Source organism: Rhinolophus hipposideros, assembly GCF_964194185.1.
Source record: "Rhinolophus hipposideros genome assembly, chromosome: 19".
Classification (NCBI taxonomy): domain Eukaryota; kingdom Metazoa; phylum Chordata; class Mammalia; order Chiroptera; family Rhinolophidae; genus Rhinolophus; species Rhinolophus hipposideros.
The window spans coordinates 47924970-47946782 of NC_138065.1; the positions used below are offsets into that span (position 1 = coordinate 47924970).

A 21813-nucleotide genomic window follows, 5' to 3' on the forward strand; every position below is an offset into this window, starting at 1 on the left:
GGTCATATAATAAACATATGAGATATGATATGATATGATATGATATGATATATGATATGATGATATAATATAATATATGATACCAGGTCTTATATTAATTTTTGCTCCAAAAGACACATTAGAGCTGATGGTCTGGCTAGGTCTTATTTTCAGGGAAACATGGTATGAGCACTGCATTCTAATTAACTGAGCCACCAGGCTGCCTCTTTTTTTTTTTTTTTTTAATGTTTTGTCGTTTTTGTTATTTTCCCTCTGTCCCTGAGTTAATGCTTTCTTTTTTTCTTGGTATTTTTAAAACTGAGATATAATTGACATATAACATTACAGTCATGCTGCTTAACCAATGGGAATACAATCCGAGCCAGCAGAGGTTTACAATAAACTGCTAAGATTAAATTTATTTTCAAAGTTATTACATTGATTCTAAGTGACAAGGAGGTGGTGGCAGCAAAAACAGAAAGCAAAGCGTGGATTTTCAAAACTTACACATTACAGCATCTTAGAGGCAAACACATCAGAAATTGGAAACTATCTTTGCCTCTAGGAAGGGAACAAGAACAGAGAAGAGAGGAGGGGGGGAAGCCCTATTTTTCACTGTGTATCAGAAATGACCTTGTGAATTTCATAGCTCTAAAATTTTATGGATGACGGAGCCTTTACTGACACAAAGGCAGGAACCATTGAGCCAATGGTACAGAATCTAACCAAATGAGCTTCACTGCCAGTTTCCTGAAGATTCTCTGAGGTGATGCTGAGACCATCTCTCCAGCCCTTATTGAGACACAGAGAAGCCAACTGTCTTTGTCCTCGGTTACCACGTGATGCTGTATCCAGCTGCCTGTTGGAATCGAGGCTCAGTTGTTTCTTACACGTGACTCAGCCACTGCTTGTCTTTACAATGCATGTTGTCAGGTTGAACCCGTTAAGTCACCACCTAACAAAAATTGGCTCCCTCCCTCTTTTAAAGTTTTGGGTTAGTTGACTAACGTTCTTCAGTTTCCCAACAACAATGAGAAAGAGATTTTTAGTCTGTGAAAGTCCCCTCTTTCCTTTTACCTTCTGTTTTCCAGACTTAAAGCTCGAGAGAACAGAAAGTTTCAAATCATTGTTTCATTTAGCTATTTATCGTGAATGATTCTGATATAACTTTGCTTAGAAAAATAAATTTCTGAATGTTTAGCAACAACACAGTGCATCAAAAAGATGTTATTAAATGTGTAGGGGGAACAGGGTAAAAAAAAAAAAATGTGTCTACCTTTTCCAAAGAGTAAAATGTAACTATTAGAGATAAAATAATGTACTCTGGAAGAGGGGAATATGTTCCCTGGTAGAGGGAAATAATGTTCCCTGGAAGAGGGGAAGAGGGAGAAACATGGTGGTAGTGGTAGGGGAAAGGCTGGACATGGGAGTACTTTAGCTGATATCCTATTTTCCTCAATTGTTTTTGTGCAAGAATTAAAAATATTTTTACTGACAGCAACAAAATACAATTTTACAGCAGAAAGAATAGGCAGTACCATATGTCAGTGCTGTAAATATTAAAATAATGTACTAACAAAAGGGGTTTTCTATATATGTGCTTAAAGACATCCATTTAGTATTGTATCACTATTTTCCTCTTCCTCCATAAACGAAGAGTAAAAAATTATGATAATTTTTGACTATTACTTCTCTGTGCTCTGTTAACTGAACTTGGAATACATTCCGAGTGTTTTCTTTCTCCTGAAAGCATTGTCACTGAACTTTCCCCAAGTTTAACACTGTAATCCTACACATGGCAACTTTGATTTCTTATTTAAAAGCTAAACATGATTTTTTTAACCAAAGGAAATATACTCAAAATGCAAAAAGAGCATGAAATAAAATACTCAAACCCTGAGGAGTTTATTCCATTCATTCTGTCTCTTGGAGCCCAATTATCTGCTTTATGGAGTGAACCGATCATTCGTTCCTTCTCACACCAAATATAGTTGCACTTCTGCCATTGAACGGCTCATTTTCTTTTCCCCGCCAGGATCTAGGAGACATGGAAGAAAGACCCAATATTTCAGCTCTTGAAGTCTGAAGAGGACAGTAGTTTATACAGTATAGCAGAGGCTGTGCTCTGCCACTCCAACTGCCAGGGATATTGACTGCTGGCTCCAACTTCAAAACTCTCTGCAAATTGCTCAGCTGATGAGACTTCACTGAAGTTGTGTCCTCAGAAGCTCGTGCTCCCTTCCTGGAGACAGTTCTCAAACAATAACTGGCTTCTTGCCGCCCAGTGTTACAACTCTGAAGGGACTCTCAGCTCCCGAACTTTCTGTGGGATCAGCTGAGGCCTCTGTTGTGACCACATCCAAGACCAACTGTTCCCACTGCCTTCACTTACAGCTGTTGTCACAGAGAGTACTCCTCAATAAACCTTTCTCCACAGGTCACCGTCTAAGTATGCTTCTGGGGAAACAACCTAAGACATATGGGTTGAGTTTTTTCCCCCCACCAGAAGTGAATTGATTTATAGTAATAAGTCTTTATTCTTTTTCTCACCATTTAATTTCCCAGTATCTTTGGTTCCTTTTAGGTTCCTGTAGCAGTATCTTGCCGAACTACCCTAGGACACAGAATCTCAACAGCAACAGTAAAGCGAGAGCTGGATTCTTTCTTGCCTATTTTATAGCTACCCCAAACAACATTCTGGACTTTCTCTGTGCGATAGAGGAGAAGATAAAGTCTGTGAAATTAAGTAAGGCTAACTGACCTTCATGGAGATCAAACTCATGACCTTGGCATTATTTTGCTGTGCTCTGCCCAACTGGGCTAGTCGGCTCAGATATAAAGCTGAAAAGTGAGACTTAAACACGACTTCTATAAATCATGCTATTCCTGTTCATGACAAACATCAAAAATTACCTTAAAAATTGTATGCTTGAGAGCTTTTACACTTCTCTAAAAGATTCTGGTTAAAGATGGCAGATTGATCATATGAATTTTTCTCCTATCCTGCCTAAGACCCTAAAATTAAGAGAATGGGAGAAGAAACAGAAGCAGATAAGAAATTTCAACAAGCTTTTGAAAACTTGAAATCAGATAAAGTAGAAAGCGATTCTGCAGAGCAGAAAGTGAATAGCCCCAGGATAAAAACACATTCCATGGCCTCCAGCGTAAGGCTGGCTATTGCCTAACCATCCTAAACTAAATAAACAGAGCAAAGGGACTCAAAGAAGACAGATAACATAGGAAGAAGAAAAATATTTTTAAAACTCTTAAACTTTCAAAAAAGAGATTATATGACACCCATAAAAATAAAAAAACACCAACAAAACAAAACAAAACAAAACACACACACACACACACACAAAACAGAATGCTGTAAAAAGCAGAGAACACAGATATATTTTTATCTTAGAAATTAAAACTGGGCCAGCCAGGTGGCTCAGGCAGTTTAGAGCTCCGTGCTCCTAACTCCAAAGGCTGCTGGTTTGATTCCCACATGGGCCAGTGGGCTCTCAACCACAAGGTTGCCAGTTCAATTCCTCAAGTCCCGCAAGGGATAAAGGATGGTGGGTAGCGCGCCCTGCAACTAAGATTGAACACGGCACCTTGAGCTGAGCTGCTGCTGAGCTTCCAGATAGCTCAGTTGGTTGGAGCGTGTCCTCTCAACCACAAGGTTGCGGGTTCGACTCCCGCAAGGGATGATGGGCTGTGCCCCCTGCCACTAGCAACAGCAACTGGACCTGGAACTGAGCTGCGCCCTCCACAACTAAGACTGAAAGGACAACAACTTGACTTGGAAAAAAGTCCTGGAAGTACATACTGTTCCCCAATAAAGTCCTGTTCCCCTTCCCCAATAAAATCTTTTTTAAAAAAAGAAATTAAAACTATAATAGACAAATTAATAACGTGATTAGAAGGGTTGGAAGAGAAAGTTAATGAAATCTCCCAGGAAGCAGGAAAAGACAGAAGATAAGAGATGTAGAGAGGATCAAAACAAAAGCCAAATCCAACAGGTAGAAGTCCCACTAAAGGAGAGAGTAAATAGAGATGAGTAAACTATCAAAAAAAATGCTAAAAAATTCCCCAGACCCAAATGACAGGAGTCTACAAATTGAAAAATAATAATAGGATATAAAATACTCAAACCCCTGCAGCAATGACTGAAAGAAACATTCACTCAAAGTTTTGTCACTGTGAAGTTTCCCAACACCGTTAAGAAAGTGAAAATTTGAAAAAATTCCAGAGAGGAAAAACAGGTCAGATTCAAAGGAATAAGAATGAGAACGGTATGAGAATTCTGTTGTCAATACTGAACAGATAATGAAGCAATGCTTTCAGAATTCTGAGGAAAAAAATACCTTTCAAAACAAGAAATAGATTAAAGAAATTTTCATTTATTCGAAGACCAGGAAAACCTATTTTCTGTTCATCCTTCTCTGGACTTTAGTAAAGATGTACTCCAAAAAAAACTGGGTGTAGATGATGATGAAGGAAGACGTGGAACATAGGAAACAGTGCAAAACAACAGCCAAGAAGCAGGTCCAAAGGGCGATGTAGAGATTAAAACCAGACAGGCTTCCATACGTGAGTATCTAGGAAAATAAGAAAACTAGTAGTTTTTCTGTTACCCGTGAGCATTTGGGGGAAAACGGTGGATTGTGAATCCATTTGAGCAGTTGTAAAAATGTGAAAATACTTTTATTTTTAATTATTTTATTTTGAAAGTACTCTAGAATTGCCAAGAAAGAAATATAATCATAGCACAGTTTGGAGTACCGATGGTGAACAATATTTACATAAACACAGATTAATTGAACTAAAAATTATGATATACTTACATTAGAAGTGTAGCGAGTGGGTGGAACAATTGTAAAAGGATTTAATCCACTTGATTGTAAATCCACAAAGTCAGGGATTTGTCTGTTTTGTTGTCTCTGGAATCCTCAGTAAATAAAGCAAAGTCTGGTATACAGAAGTTGCCTAACCAGTATTTGATTTGCCATACCAAGGAAGTCGATAGATGTTATCTAAAAGTGGTAAATCAGGAAGCAGCTCTATAAGGTATCATCTAGGAATATGGAGATATAGATGGAAGTATATACATATACAAAAGACACAGCTAAAATGATGTAAAAGAAAGAAGTAATTATTTCTGAGGCAATAACTAGGAGGTAGCCTGAAGGCGTGGGGCAAGAAACTACTGTTTGTCTTTATAACTTATTTGGTGTTTTTGGATATTTTTTAAATTATGTGTATATAATAAATACTGTTATTAAATTTTTAAATGAAGACTAATAAAAGTATAAAATAAAATAATTTTCTCTAATAACATATTTTTTACAAGAAAGTACTGAGCAATACAAGCTCAACACAAAGTGATTGCAGGTCCTTTATTAAGAAAAATATATCAAACAAAACCCCACTTGCTTCTCTGGTACCCTGACAATCAATTTGTTAGAAAAAGTAAAGATGACTGAGCCAATACAATTCAAGTTTCATATGTTGCACTTGAATGGCATGAAAGTATACGCATTTAGAGAATGTATTAATGGAGATGTCTTCTGCACAGCTTCTTATTTAGCTTAGTATCCTGACAGTGGACAAGGTTAAATTATGCCTTACCATGCAATAATGGCTATTTAGAATTACTGCATTGCTGAGCAAATGATATATTTATTTATTTGGTCATGTTAAGAAATCTAGGGTTCTTTTAAATGGAGCAAATGCAAGGTAGACAATTCCCCTTCCTTAGCTTTGGTGCTAAGACTTTAACAATTCTTATGGGTTTCTCTCCCACACACACCCCCGCACCACCTCCCAAATTGGAATGTTTACCACTTTCTTTCCCCTTCTAACATTAGAAACATGTCTTTTAAATTGAGCTTTAGTGGGTCCTTTGGCGAGTTTGTAAAACAAAGCACGGACTTTAGAATCAGGTAATGACAATCACAAATCCTGTTGCCTACTAAGTTTATGACTGTGAGTGAGTTACTTAACTTCTCCAAGCCTCAGTTTCCACACCTTGAAAACAGGGATACGAATGCTTACTATATCGTATTGTCGATAAAAATAAATAAGAGTTCAGTATGTAGGGTAAATGCCTAATAAAGGGTCTGACACTTGACTTAATCAATGGCAGGTGATAGTATTACTTAGGGTTTAGAGATTCTGTTGTTTAATTTTGTGATTTGTTTTTCTTATCTTCCCATAAGTTTACCTTACGACATGTATACGTTTATCTATTTCATAAGGTCGATTAAAATGAATTAAAGTTTGGTTTTCAGTATTCCATGAGACCCTTGGAGATGGCTGTGCTGTTGCCAAACCAAGGGACTCGTACTTTCTACAGAGCTTTCTCTTGACTGTAATGAGGAGCCAAGGTGTTAACTGTTGGTTAAGTGACAGGTAAAAGGGGTCTGTCTTATGTCATTCTGTCTCCTTTTGTATCTGTTTGAAAATTTCCAGACTGAAAAGCTAGAATAAAGGTGGGCTCCCAATAAAGACAAAGGTGTTAACCTAGTTTCCTTGAACAAAGCATTGGTTGGTATGGAGGCTCGACTGTTTGCTGAGTCAACTTAGACAAGAAAGAGTCTATGTTTTTAGGAATATTTTCCATATTATAAATTCTATTTTTGTTTTTATCATAAAGCGCAGCCTACGTGACAATAATGAAGATTTAATCTTCAGCTAAACATGCCGGGCCGCCACACCCCTGAAGGAGAGACCCTCCAGGGAAATCTAGGTAGGAAGCAAAGTGTTGGTGAGTCAGCCTGTGGCACACTTTCTGTCCGTTGGTGCTGAATCAAAGCTGCAGGGAAAGACCGGGACTGCTTTGTTGCCTAAGCAGTCGTCTTGGGAGAGACAATAAGATTGAGGGCGTAGCTATTAATAGATGCTGACACTTCCTTCTTTTCTGGCATGTTTACTGCAAGAGTCCAAGTGTAGCTTGTGGAAACCTAGATAAGTCATTATTTGGATAATTATTCTCTTGCTGAAACTCCATTGGTGGTTTTAGTTACATAAAAGATGATGCTCCCTTTCCTGCTCTGAACTATTTGATGGGGTTGTTTATACGTGAAGTAGTGCCAAGGCTAGTCTTCTCCACAAAGGCTGTGTTTTGCTGGTCCTTCCGTGATTCATCTACTATATACACATAAAAATTATAGTTCACAGGGTTGTTGTAAGAATTAATTAACGTTTGCTGTGCACCTCATGATCCTGAGATAAAAGGCACTAAGGAAATGCAGTGTGTCTACATAAAATAATAATATCAGTACACATTGTAAAGAAGGTTGGAATCTTTTTAAATGGAAGATGGAGTATTAACTTCAAGTTATTTTTATTAGTGTTTGCAGAGGAATCAAACAATATTTGGAGGAAGATAATAAAACTCTAGGAATTTTCAGGTGAGCCTGTAACTAACGAAAGTAGCACACAGTAATTCTGCTGTAGACTAAGGAAAAATAGCCTTTTGCTTTTGGATACATAAATATCAAAAAGACAAAAGTAAGAAAGAAAAAAAAAGGCATATGCTCAGTGTTCAGAGAAGGCAGCCTAAAACCAATAATGGAGATTTTTTTATTCTTGAGATACTTTCCCCATTGAGATTAACAATTATAAACTGGCCAAAAAGCGTTTATCCGAAATATTTGATCTTATCTTGTTCCTCATAGTTTTACATGTGGTTAGGGGAAGACTTCAAAGGAGGAGAAGGAAGAGTGGGAGGAAAACCTGTGTAAACATAAACATCAATGAACAGAGGAGACCTGAGAATTATTTTGACCCCATCCTTCTATTTCACTCCTCCTGATAATGAAGGCCTAGTAATATTTCCTCCCAAATACCCTGTTTCCCCGAAAATAAGACCTGGCCCAAAAAGAAGCCCTAGCATGATTTTTCAGGAGGACATCCCCTAAACATAAGCCCTAATGCGTCTTTTGGAGCAAAACTGAATATAAAACCCAGTCTTATTTTCGGGGAAACATGGTATCAGTTCCTCCTGTCCCTCCTGTTTCCACCCGCCTCACCCCAGTTGGATTGCTCAGTGTCTCAGATTTAGAACACCCCAGTAGCCACCGAGCTGGACTCCCTGAACATTCTCAGCCTGTATACTAAACACATCACAGCTAAACTCTCTTCCTACCTGTGAAGGCCTGTTTTCATCATGCCCCCACTCTCTACCTGTCCTACAGTAAGTTTATTCACTGTTCTCTGTGGAAGTGATCCCCTCCTTCACAGTCTTGAAACCAGTGGGATGTACTATCCCTCCCCTGTACCAATCTACATTTAACCTGCTCTTAAAGCTTCGGACCGGTTTTAAAGCTTTCCCTGACTATGCCAGGTCACAGTAATCATGGTCTTTTCTGACCGGTTTGGTATCTGGGCACCTAGAGTTTGTACCACGGACTCCCATGCTTGTTGCTCTTACCTACAGAATGAGAATGGACCCTCCTTGAGGACAACGACTGTTCTTGATACACATTCTGCCTGTCACAGAGTGAAGGACTTACAAAAAGCACAGTAAGCGGGTGTCTGATTGGCTGATGCTAACTGTGGTCCATCATTTTCTCCCTTTTAAAGCAGGATGGTGGGGTCCGATGAGGAGCACTGGCATTGGCATCAAAGCTGAATGACAATTCCACCTCGGTCACTTCTATTCCACCTCTGTTATATGAATGTGAGTAAGATGTTTGTTTTCTAACACCTAGAGAGCTACCAAGACAAACACTTGACATGTCTATCCAGCCTCTGAACCTGTGGAGAAAGACATCAGATCTGAGAACAAGAGCCATCAGGTTACGGCCTCTGGCATGGGAGAGGAATGTTCTATCAGTCATGTCCAGAGCCTAAAGGAAATGTTACCCCTCAGGTTTTTCGAATTCCCTTGCTATAATTCTATTCTCACTTTCTGTTTTTCCATGTTCCCTGATATCAGGAAGAGTGAGTGCCAGACAGAGGGGAAGAGTTTCTAGACACGGATAGATCACATGACATTATGGCTGGTTATTAGTGTCTTAAAAGTTTGGTCAGTAGTATGAATTGTTTTCAAGACACTCATTATCTTTAATTGAGAAAGTCCAGTTTTTTTAAAAAAGCTGACGGACAGTCACTGGGCAGTGATGATCCTGCCACGTATTTTGCCAAAAACGCCTGCCAGAGCAGCCAGTTCCTAAGCCACACTCCCAACTCAGTCTCCGCCAGACTGCATACACTTCTGCTTGTCCAACCATCTGTCCCGATTTGGCTTCACCAGAGGAGCCAGGCAGTGCAGTGGTCAAGAGAGTAGACTTTAGAGCTGGGTGGCCTCAGTTTGGAGCATGACTCTATTATTTACTAAGCCACCTCCAGCCATCGGCCAACCCTTCTGTGCCTAAGTTTCCTCATATGAAATAAGATGCCAACTGCACCTACTTCACAAAGATGTCAGGAAACGCTAACATACATAAAATGCTTCAAACAGTAAGCAGCATGTAAGTCCTCGATAAACAATAAGTATGCAAAAAGCAAGCTACAGGTAGCACTATGATAAAATTTGTTTAGACCCAGTCTGCTGACTTATTTTGGTAAAATATGAGGCACAATTTAAAGAACTTGTTGAAAGTTGGTGAGTATGTGTGACTTCCGTTTTTCAGTTTCTTTTGACCACAAATTTGTTTCCCCATAGCAATTGACAGTAATTCCTTAAAAACAAAAAAGGTCTCTGGGCTTTTTTTTCCTGAGGTCATTGAGGATGGTTAGAGAAAGCTGAAGAGGCAGTTTCACAGCCTTGTAAGGAGAAACATAGATGGAGGTGAGGAGGGGCCAGGAAGGGTGGCAACTGTGAAAAAGAAAGGAATATAGGAGCTATCCCATAAACCTGAGGGAAGAAAGGTCTCCAGAGATATCACTGGATCTCAAGAAATGCTCCATCATCTTGATAGGGTTAGGTAGACAGATACAAATGAGCAGAAGGAGAGACCTCGCCCGGTTAGGAAGCCCCTTGCTGCAGCTCCTACTTGGGTCAAGACCCCTTGCAGCTGCCCTCTCTTAGGACCCCAATGCCTTACTGGCCCAACAGGATTCCAGGCTCACACATGCCCCTAATCAAAGGGATGTATTATTAGAAGCTAGAAAGAGAGAAACCATCCTGCTTACCAGAATATACGCCCTGCTTCTCAGGGCCATTGTACTGAGCTCAGACAACCTTGGGAGCAAGAAGGGAGAACGAGGCACTGGAGAAGGAGAGGTACTGGAGAGGAAGAGGGGCAGACAATTCTACCCGTAGAAATTAAAGCTCTCACACAATGTAAGGAGAGGCTGCTTCCCTCTCTTGGATCAGCCACTCCATGTCTCAGAGTGCACTCGCTCTTACCAATAAACTTCTTGCTGTCCTGTGCTGCACAAACTCTGTCTCTTGACTGAATTCTTTCCTTCAAGAAGACAAATAGCTGAGGTACATGTCATTTCCGGTAACAATCTCCTTCTGAACCAGACCTTCTGACTTCACTAAAGGTTGGCTTGATGCTTGCTCTCAGCTGTACAGACTGTCTGCAATCCTTTAGTAGGTAAAGTTGTTTGTACCACAACTAAGATCTTAGTTAATACACAGGAATGTGCAAGACATGTTTTTTCATGGACATTCTCCTAGGAGATTGAAATATGTTGTATTCAATATATTCTTTGGATGATTTAGAACACTGATGTAATTCTTTAAAAATTCACTCCAACCTTCAATAAATATTTCTGAGTCTTCAACACTTATGAAGGTTCAAAACCAAATTGATCTTTTGGTTTAATTCCAAAATCTCCACTGAGTGTACTTGAAAATATGTTTTCTCAAATCCAAATACATTGGGTGGGTTTTTCCCTCCTACTCTTTGGCAGCATAGCCTGAGTCCAGATTTCTGGAGCCGACTGTCAAGACTCAATTCCCAGTTTTTTGATGAGTGACTGCAGGGCAAACAACTTGATCTTTCTCTTTCCTCCATTTACTCATTTGTAAAAGAGATAATAATAATACCAATTTATAAGTTTTAAGAATTAAATAAGTCAGTACATTTAGAACAATGTCTGAACCAGTAAGCACTCAATCAACATAAGTTGCTATTTTTACTTTTATTGTTGTCACTTATTGAATTGTCCCAAAATTCATTTTAATACATCTTACTTAAAAGGCCAAGTATGGTGAGCACATGACTGTAAAAGGCATGATAGCACGGATTTACCTTCCTATCTTCTTCTTCTGGTTCCATGAGGTCTTGGTGAAGTTACTAATCAAGGTCCCCATTTTCCAGACCACAAATGTGATCGCATGCAACAGTTTGGGCCAATTCCTTCCTCTTCGGGACTTCCCTGAGTGCTGTGCTGAGGATGAGGTTGTGTCATGCAGGGTGTCATGCAGGGTCTCTGGTCCCGCTCCCCACATCAGAACGCAGGATATGGTGAGGCCAAAAAGGAACACCCACAGAGCCATAGACAGGGGAGCCATACCACTATAGTCTCGCTGGCAGCTGGGTTGGAGACACAGGAGGCAGGAGCCACACAATCCGCAACCTGCTGCCTGCTTTTCTGCCAACCAATCAACCCCACTTGCTAGCTGCAATCCACCCTGCTAACTGCAATCTGTGCTTGCTAGCTCAGCCACCATCTTCTTGCTAGCCCCCACTTTTTTTGTTAGCTTAGCCACGGCAGATATATTAGTGGCCAAAGGCTCACTGGTTACAGCTGACGGCCAACTAGCCACATCTGATGGCCATCCAATCACAGTTGATGGCCATTTCCTACCCGAGTGAGCACCTTTCCACGTGAGGGTGAGAGCCTGGAAACTGCACTCCTGGCTCTGTCTCCACAGGTTGAAAATGGGAAGCCTCCTTGTTTTTGCATTACAAACTATAAGATGGTAGCCCTGGAGAAACACACTGTTCTCCAATATTCCCCAATAAAATTAAAAAAAAAAAAAAAAAGAACCTAGAACAATGCCTGGCTCATATCAGGCACTCAATAACCATGTGAATGAAATGAATGAATGAATGAATGATTGTGCAGGATAGGATGAAACGGAATCAGGAGAGTTACAAAGGTAAAGGTAATGTACTATTTCTTAAACTGGTGGTAGGTTCACAGACGTGCCTTTAAAAAAAATTTTATTATATATGTACGTATATTGGTTTATAATCAATATTTCATAAAAGAGTAAAAAACATTCCTTTGTATAGACAAGTTTTTTGCTAATCTTCTCTGTATCATTCCAATTTTAGTATATATGTAACCCAAGCAAGCATTGGACAGGATTTTTGAATCCTTCGATAATATTATCTTTTTCTAATTAAGTTTTTAAATTGTGGTAAAAAAAAAAACCCACAAATTTACTACCATACCATTTTTAAGTGTTCAGTTCAGTGGTGTTAACTATATCCACATTATTGTATAACAGATTTCTAGAACTTTTTTATGTAGAGAAACTGAAACTCCATACCCATTAAACAACTCCCAAATTTCCCCCTTTCCCTTCCTGGCAAACACCATTCCACTCTGTGTGTTTCCAAGAATTTGGTTATTCCAGATTCCTCATGTAAGTGGAATCTAACAGTCTTTGTTCTTCTGTGACTGGCTTATTTCATTTAGCATACTTTCCTCAAGGTTCATTCATGTTGCAGTACATAACAGAATTTCCTTCTTTTTTAAGGCTGAATAGTATTCCATTGTATGTATGTACTACATTTTCTTTGTCTAATCATCAGTAGATGGGCATTTGGGTTGCTCTCCCTCTTATCTATTGTGAACATGGGTGTGCAGAATCTCGAGATCCTACTTCCAATTTTTTCAAATATATCCCCACAAGTGGGATGGCAAGATCACAGGTATTTTAATCTCTCACTAACGACACATGAAAGAACTAGTTGCTCCATAGCCTTGCAAACTTTGGGTGTGGCCAGTCTTGGACATCAACATTTAACTGTCTACTAGAAGAGGTAAATCTATGAAAGGAAACTGAGGCACAGTGAGCAGGGGGATAGGAGAAAATCCAGGTGTGATTTCATAAGAAGGCAAAGGCAGAGGAGATTTCAAGAAAGAGAAACTAATCCCGGTCTCCTCGTGTACTTTTGCTCTGCCTCCAATACATTTTCCACTCTATAATTAGAGACTACTTTTCAACAGGCAAATTTTACCATGTCCCTCAGCATTTCAGACCTCACTCTGCTAGTATAATAGGGTTGCTAGGGTTAGCACATAAAAATACAGGAGGCCCAGTTAAACTCGAGTTTCATGTAAGCAACGGTAATTTTTTTCAGTATATGTTCCATGCACTATGTGGGATATACTAATACTAAAATATTGTTGTTTATCTGAAATTTAAATTTCAGGTACATATCTGAAATACAACTTTAATTTGATGTCCTGTATTTTATCTGGCCAACCTATCTTCAAATAAAGTTCAAAATTCCCACTGTGGGTTCCATTGCCTACCTGCCTACCTCTGCCGCATCTTTTTGGCTAGGGTCCCTCTGACTCTCTGTACTTTCTCCAGCCAAACTGGATTTCTGTTAGTTCCACAAACACATCGTGCTTCTTCCTGCCTCAGTTCATTTACATATGCTGTTCTCGCTGCCTGAAATAGTTTTCTCTCTCTTTGCCTACTTAATTTCTACTCATCCTGCAGCTTTCAGCTTACATGTGACTTTCTTGAGGAAGCCTTCTCTGTTCATCGCAGACGAGGTCAATTTTTCACTATTAAATACGCCATATACTTTGGCCTTCAAACTTGTGGCTATTTAACTATTTATAAGTATTCTATCTTCCCTGCTAAACTATAAGGTCTCTCAAGGAAGAAACTCTGCAACATCTCCACAGCATGGTGACTGGCACAGAACAGGTTATTAAATATTTACTGTGATTGTCTCTAATAAAGTAGATGCAAATTAATTTTGTTCTGTTTGATTGAGAATATTTATATATCATCAGTTGAGAACACTTGAGGCTGGCTAGATGTTGCAGACACAAGGTTACAAATCTCTGCAGAAAAGAACCATAAACGAACACTTCAATTGTGGTAGTTGAAATATTTTTGCAAATATTTTTAAAAGAATCCTTTTTCCATGTAATTTTAGCACAGAGGATTTTGATTATCCCAAATGAAATCCTTGATTAGGAAGATTCTTATTAGCAAAAGGAATTCAAGAAAAAAACTAAAAAGCGCTTTGCATTTGAAATAATGTTTAGCTAAAGAGAGATTTATATGGAGCCTTTTCCCTTGAGAAATCTGTGAGATATTCATTTTGAATGCAGACACTAAACATTCTTGGCAGAATGAGTAAAAAAATTCCAATCAAAAGCTTGAGAGGAGTGCTTATGATTTGGGTGTAATCAATGAACTAAGTTAACAAAAGGAATTTAGGACACCTTCACTTCAGTTTAAATGAAATGGACACAACTGTACTCTTACGTTTTGAGATTCTAATGACCAGTGTAATAAAAATCAGGGCCCAAAGAAAGAAAAAACATGGATAATTCCATTAAACTGAGCAAAGGGCAAATATATGAGAAATAGGAAAATGGATTATTTCTGCGTACCCTTTGATTTCGGCACTTTCTAGCTTCCTTCGGCTCTCTTCCCTTATATGTTAAACTATGTTAGTGGCGAACTTAACCAGAAAGGGAATTTTCTGGAAGAACATTGAGTGGCTCACAGTTTTGATAGTAAGAAAGGGAGCTGAAGGAAACTAGAGAGCCAGAAGTATGGCTAGATCAGTCCTGAAATGGCCTGGTAAGGGTACCACTGCCATTACCAGTGGACACCACACCAGGGATTGCTGCCATTGTCCCACCAAATCCTGATATCACAGGTGCAAGTGGGATGAATTCTACTTACTTTTCTGTAATTCAGTACAGATTCAAATCCAAAGTAAGAGTACCCAGTCTACCAAGAACCTTAGATCACTTTTCCTCACCTAGAATTGCTGTAGCGCTGGAGCTGAAGGCAGAAGACACAGAACAAGTATCTGGGCTTTCTGGCCCCTGAGATCCCGTGACTCACAAAAATTCCCAACAGAGTGTGAGGAGAGGGTAAGATGCTGTTCAGCCAAAAATTGTAAATATTCATTATTATAGGTCCATCTTTCAGGGATAAGAGAATTTTGCCCTATCCAACCGCTACTATTGCAGCATTTCTACAATTGTAGACAATAGGTTACTAAATTACCAACCACTTGATTTAAACATACACACACACACAAATTGATGCACTGACTTTTCTTCTAAGTTTACTAATATTCCTGTTGAGAAAGAGAAACATTTTCCTTTATTCCAAGTTAAATAAGGAAACGGTCAAGTGTCGTTAAATTGCAACCATAACACAGCCCCTAATCTCAGAGGATAAATCAGACTATGATGTATTTTAACGAAGAAATTACAATTGAGAGAAGGCAAATTCAGCCATGTGGAGAACCATGAAGTCCTATTTAAAAAGATGCTCCCTTACAGCCTTTTGCTGAAAAAGGGAAGCTAGTTTGGGGCATTGTTCTCTTTACATTGGTTCCTGAATGAGCACTCTTGCATTTTTCTTATCATAGCTGACATTTGTAAATCAAGAGTATTAGCAAAATCTGCCTACCTCTAAACTCAGTTTCACATTTAGATTTGTATACTCATGTTTATACAGCAATTACTCATTCAGGAATACTTATAAATACTATGCCTGTGCTGTTGTTGTTTTACATTACTAATTCCTTGGAATGCAGGAGCGTTGTTTAATTAATTGTGTTTGACACCAAACCTTGCTCATTACATGTAAGGCTTTTAATGCTACTGTTGAACATAATAATAATACTTTCCCTGGCTATAGCAAATATAATCTCTCTTCCAATAAGACATGGTTGACAAACAACAGTTTGGGAGTCAAATCCAGTCCACCATCTCTTTTTGCAAATGAAGTTTTATTGAAACACAGTCATGCTCATTTGTTTACATATTGTCTGTGGCTGCTTTCCTGCTACCATGGCAGAGTTGAGTAGTTGACAGAGACCATATGGCCTACAAAGCCTAAAATATTTGTCTGGCCACTTACAAAAAAGCTTACTGAACATGGGATAACATGTAAAATCCCCAAAAGGTAAAGATCCCTGGCCCCACACCAACACCTTATATCAAAATCTCTAGGGTCAGAGCAGAAGATATATAGTTTTTAAAAGTTCACAGCAAAACTGAAAAATCACTGGTCTAAGGCAACACTCAGTACCTAGCATAATTTTAATAACTCGCATTCATTGAGTGATAGATGTCAGGCATTGTACTTGATACTCTACATGTATTTTCTCATTTTAATCTCCATAAAAACCATCTCAGGTACGTTTTACAATCCCTTCGTTTATAGTAAAGGAAATTGAAGCTTTCTAAGCTTAACTTGGAGAAACTCACACAGCTAGTAAGTGGTAGAGTGGTAGAGTTTGAGTGGTAATAAGTCTTTCTACCTGTCCAACACTGACAACAGAAGACAAATATCCAGGTAGAGAAAGACTCTGACTCTTATTCCCTGAGATTTGCTTCTCCTCTGGGGGAGCTGTAGGTATTTCCCATTATCGATGCTACATTGGCCTGCATGAGAACGACTGGCCTAAGTATGGCTGCAGAACTCTCCTGTTTTTAGAAGGTGGCACAGCTGAGAAAAGACTAGGACATTACAATCAGACTTTATTCAAATGTAGAGGATAAGAGTGAAATAAACTCATGGAGTAACATGAAGCTAAATATTCATCTTGGTTGAGGAGTCTACCATAGAGACATCTATCTGATTCGTGACCTGCCTCCACGTAACAGAGCTCATCTTGAATCTCTAACCTCCTGAAACATCGTAAAGAACTCTAAAAACACCCCCAAGTCCAGATCCTACAAAGTAAGGCATGGAGGAAAAAGAAGGTTCGATTCCATCTTGCTTAAAGCACACTTTCAAATTCTGGTTTCCTGAATGATTTACACATGAAATGTCCAACTTTTTCTTAACTGGCTACTCATGACATGATAAACCTAATGTTGCCTAAGAGATAGTGAACATAAATTGGTGCTACAGGATATCATTTGCTTATAAAATACATTTGACCGTAATATATCTATAATTGCTTATTTAGACAAGATGGAGCTTTAAATGAGGTTTAAATCATTAGCTATATAAATATGAATCTTTTCATACTAATCATGAGTCTATTCACATTCTGGTACGTGTTTTCTAGCATCTTGTGGTGTGACTCAGATAATTTTGGTAATCAGTTTTTTTTATTCCAGTATCCTATTGGTTGTTGCTGATGTATACCTTCCAAGCATTGATACTTCATGATGCAGAGTAATCGGAAAAAGAAGTGCTTCAGATTTAACTGGGTAGATTTAAAACTGTTCCTTCAACAAGGGTGCCTTTTATTCATAAGTATGGTATTCTTTTCTTAAAGTGAGCATTTGTTACTATTATGGGCTGAATTCTGTCCACTCCTCCCCCTGCCAAATCATGTTATAGGCTTAACCTCCAGTACCTCAGAATGTGACTGTATTTGGAGATAGGATCGTTAAAGAAGTAATTAAGGCAAAATGAGGTCATATGGGTAGGTCCTAACCCAATATGCCTGGTGTTCTTGTAACAGGCGATTAGCACACATACAGACACAGAGCGAAGATGGAGGGAGAAGATGGTCTCCACAAGCCCAGGAGAGAGGCTTTATTAGAAACCTCACCTGCCTATATCTTATTCTTAGACATCTAGCCTTCGTGGAATTGTGAGAAAATTTCTGTGGTTTAAGCCATCCAGTCCATGGTATTCTTATGGCAGTCCTAGCAAACTAACACAATAGTGAAAAACAACAATATTCCACTGAGTTTTTTGCCCAGTGAAAAGTGGAGCTGCTTTCTTTTATCACACTGTTTAAAGTAGTGCATACAAGGAGCCTCTTTGCAGAAAGTTGTTTGATGTTTCTTTAATAAAGGGGTGCTGTTTACTATCACCCTGGGATAAGTCTTACGAGGTCAACTGAGGTTCAGACATGCTCAATGCTGGGAGGCTTTCGTGGGAGGTAAGTCCGCTCAGAAGTAATTGCAGGTAAAAGTCAGAAACATCGTTTTATTTAGCTCTTTGGCAATCAAGTCTATGGGGATCCAGCTCCAGAATTCCCAGAATTGACTTGGCCTACATCCCATGATTACTTTGGATTGTTACCCTGAGTCTAAGGCAACCCCTTAGGCCTAATCTGCAAATGTTGACTTGGGCCTAGTTGGGACTGGACTCTAAAGGTGAAGGGTAGGTCAGAAACTATTAGTTTCCTCCTATTTCCTTAGTGTAATGGCTCGAGACATCTATCTCTATTATTTCTTTTCTAGAGATTTATCTTAATGGACACTGGTAATAGGAGTGAGGTCTGGGGGTGGGAGTAGGTTATGGAGAATCTATGTAGAGGGAAAGAGGAAGGAGGGAATGATGGAGAGGACTCAATTGGCCTCCCATCCTTATTTTACCTAAAGCAGTTCAGAAAATTCAAATGACCCCATTCCAGTACTCCCATTTTGTGTGTGTTTGTGTTTGAGGATGTCATTCCCCGCTACCCCTATATATAAATGATTTACACTGAAGAGTTCTCAGGTCCAACCTGTACTTCAACCAGGTTTTTTAGTCAATCCAAACTCTATTGCCACACCTCCAATTTCCTATTCTTTGTTCTTCCTCATCCCTACCTGCCCTGAATTGAGAGCTGACTGTACTTCTATGCCTCTGGGTACATATCTAATATCATACATAGTATTGTCACTGGTCAAAAGGTAGGTTCTGTGACATTAGAATTAAGATTCATACTATTTCTTCCTTTTAACTTTCATAGCACTTGGTAGTTTGTATGCAATATCAGCAAGCTACTTTATACTCTAGTAGTTGACATGCATGTCTTATTGTATTCGCACTATGGCATTAATTTTTTCTAAGGCACGGACACATGACTCATTCACATGTGTATTTGCTCCTCCCATCCCAGCCCTTACAGCTCTCTAACCCCCTCCTCAATAAGAGTGTTTATAAATAAGGAGTTGGGTAGATAGGTGGCCTATCTATTCTTTCTTAGTCTCTATCTCATTTGTTGAAATAAGTGGGTTGGTATCTAAGGTCTTTTCTAGCTTTACTATGACAAACAATGCTTTAGGTGGACAATTACACATTCCAGAGCGATTTGTAAGTATGTAGTACCTTAAAAAATCATTCAGTATAACCTAAAAAGCAGAGGTTATTCTCAAAAAACAAATAAATAAGAATATAGTACAGGCATTGAAAAAATTCATCAGGCATTATTCTAATTTGTGTGTGATCTAAAAAGTAGCATTCCTTTTCCTTTTTTTGCCAAGAGCAAAAACATATTTGATGACTTGTCATCCTTATTTGATCAAGAAACTAAAGACTATAACAACACAAACATAAAATGGATTACAAAAAAATTTGAGTACTTACTATGTGCCACACTCTTTTCTAAGTCCTTCACATGAAATGATTCACTTAATTTTCATAGCATATCAATGGTGGAGGACGAGACAGGGTCTAAATTTCTAGGCATTCCACGTCAGAACTAAATAAAATAGAAAATAAAACTAACTTGTTTAAATTCTGTTAAAGCTACAAAATAATGATTTCTAAGTATAATGAATATAAAGCACTTAAGCTGTTTGTCTTTAGTAATTCATTTTTAATGTGTTACCATGGCTCAAGGTAATTCTCAAACACTATTTCACTATACTAATACAAATTTCACTGGATTCAACAAATTATATAATTTTAAGTTTAGAAGTTTAAATATATGTAATATAAAAGTCAACATGTCTTATTTAATCTTATTTATATTAATTCGCAACACCCTGAAAAATGTTACCATTACATAACAATAACATAGCAATAACTTAAACAGCAAAATCAGGAAAAAAAGAGCTTAATTCACTAGGTAAAATTCTTACAGAATTAATTTGGGAATAAAGTCCAAAAAATCTTTTTTTTCCCTCACTGAATAACCATAGCATTTTTCTTCTAAATAGACTCAGTCTCAGGAGATAAATTATTCTCTGTATCTTCCTATACATTTAAACTAACTGGGTAGTTTAAAGAATATAAACGGCTTCTCTTAGATTCGTTTTTATTGTAAACACTTCAGTGTTTCCTTCAAAGCTGCTCTTCTGCTAAATGTTTCTTTTTAATTATATTGTTAAAATGAATTTTGGGAAGCCCTTCCATTTTCAACTTATGTTTAGCTGAAATATTGATGAAATTAATGTAACCTAAAAGTCGTATTTTTTAAAGGGAAACTTGAAGGGGCTTTACCAACTGAGGTACAACTATTAATAGTTCAAAGAAATTATATTATCTAGGTTGCTAGGTTGTAATGGAAGTTGGGTTACTAGCTTCACCTAAACAAGGGAGGTTGGCATGTTTGCCTAGCAACAGCCGCTAAAACCTTCTGTTGTGGAAGGTTCCCTAGGAGTGAGAAGGGAGGGGGAGGAAAAGCAGGAACAGATTAATTTGTTTTTCCTAGCAGGGGATTGAGGCTTGGCTGTTTGAGGGAGATAGCCCTTAGGTTAGCACACGCTAGCCCAATCCCTCTGTGATAGCTAGAAATTTACTCTTTGTAGGACTGGGGTTACTAACTAGCAGGTTGAAGAGGTTACTGATGTAGTCCCACTTCCAAGGCAGTAATGTCCAATCAATAGGAAGACATCAATAGGTCTTCTAAAAAGAAGCTGAACTCTCGAGTACAGGAGGGTGTTGGCAGCTAAAAAAAAAAACTCTTCCCTGCTCAGAGTTTAGGAAGGCGTGTGATATGTTATTTACAAATAATAAAAACATTATCTGTCATAGTGATTGGATTTCTCACCATAAAGGCAGAAGAAGCGTGTCTAAATATAGTACATTACTCTCCTTGGTATTGGTGATGTATGCAGTGAACAAAGAACAAGAAAGCAAAAATCTCTGCTCTTGGTCAAGACCTGAGGCAAAAAGGGGGGGGGGGTGACAATGCAGAGGACTATTAACTGGGTGATTATTTTGAGGACAATCTCCCTCCTGTATTCCAGACGATTCATTTTGAAATTAGGACTGCATGGCATGAAAAGAATTCCATTTCTCTCCCTTCTTAAAAAGCAAGGGTTTGGCTACATACACCGCGTTGTCTTGCAGGGGTCTCCTCCCAGTACCCCAAATTAAAATGGCTTCTTCTCCTTGAAGAAGAAACTTTCAGTAATTACGAGGTTAGCCCTTAGATGCAGGCGCTCTCCTAGGGGCCAAGTTTTCCTGTCCTCCCCCCAGAGGGCTCTCACGGTGCACACAGGCCTGGAGAGACGTTTGGGGGCAGTGAGCGTGCCGGCCTTGGGGCTGTTTCACCCAGGTGGGAGGCTGGACTCGTTCGGGGCTCTGAGACGGGTGACTTGGGCAAAGCTGGTGTGATGGAGAACCCGGATCCAAAGAGTTAAGAACAAATTCTTCTGGGGGGCGTGAGGGGAGATATGGGAAAGAAACAAGAGTGGAGGGACAAGACTGAGAAAGTCAAGGGGGTTGGTAGATGGAGGTAGTGCGGGATTGGATGGAAACGCCAGAAATTTTGCAATTCACCTTCCCCGTCTGGCCACCTGCCCGCTGGGCGCAGAGGCGTTGGTGGGGGCTGGGCCGGGCAGACGGATGGACCAGTTCTTCGGCTCAGGGCGTGGGTGCGCTCGGGTCCCGGCGGTGAGCGTCGCCAGCCTCGCTCCGGGCGTCGGGGGCCGGTGACTCAGAGCTTTCCTCCCTGGCGCGCCCCGCCCCGCCCCGCCCTCCGCTCGCCCCGCCCCTCCGCTCGCCCCGCCCCTCCGCTCGCCCCGCCCCCG

General features: G+C 39.3%; 1 long non-coding RNA gene across 1 annotated transcript; it reads right to left on the reverse strand.

The window, feature by feature from the left end:
* Positions 1 to 248: 248 nt before the first annotated feature.
* LOC308487076 lies at positions 249 to 21756 on the reverse strand. Its single transcript, XR_013991665.1, has 3 exons — positions 21563 to 21756; positions 19421 to 19535; positions 249 to 2017 (listed from the first exon to the last, which is right to left on the reverse strand). It is a non-coding gene; the product is annotated as an uncharacterized lncRNA (long non-coding RNA).
* Positions 21757 to 21813: the final 57 nt, after the last annotated feature.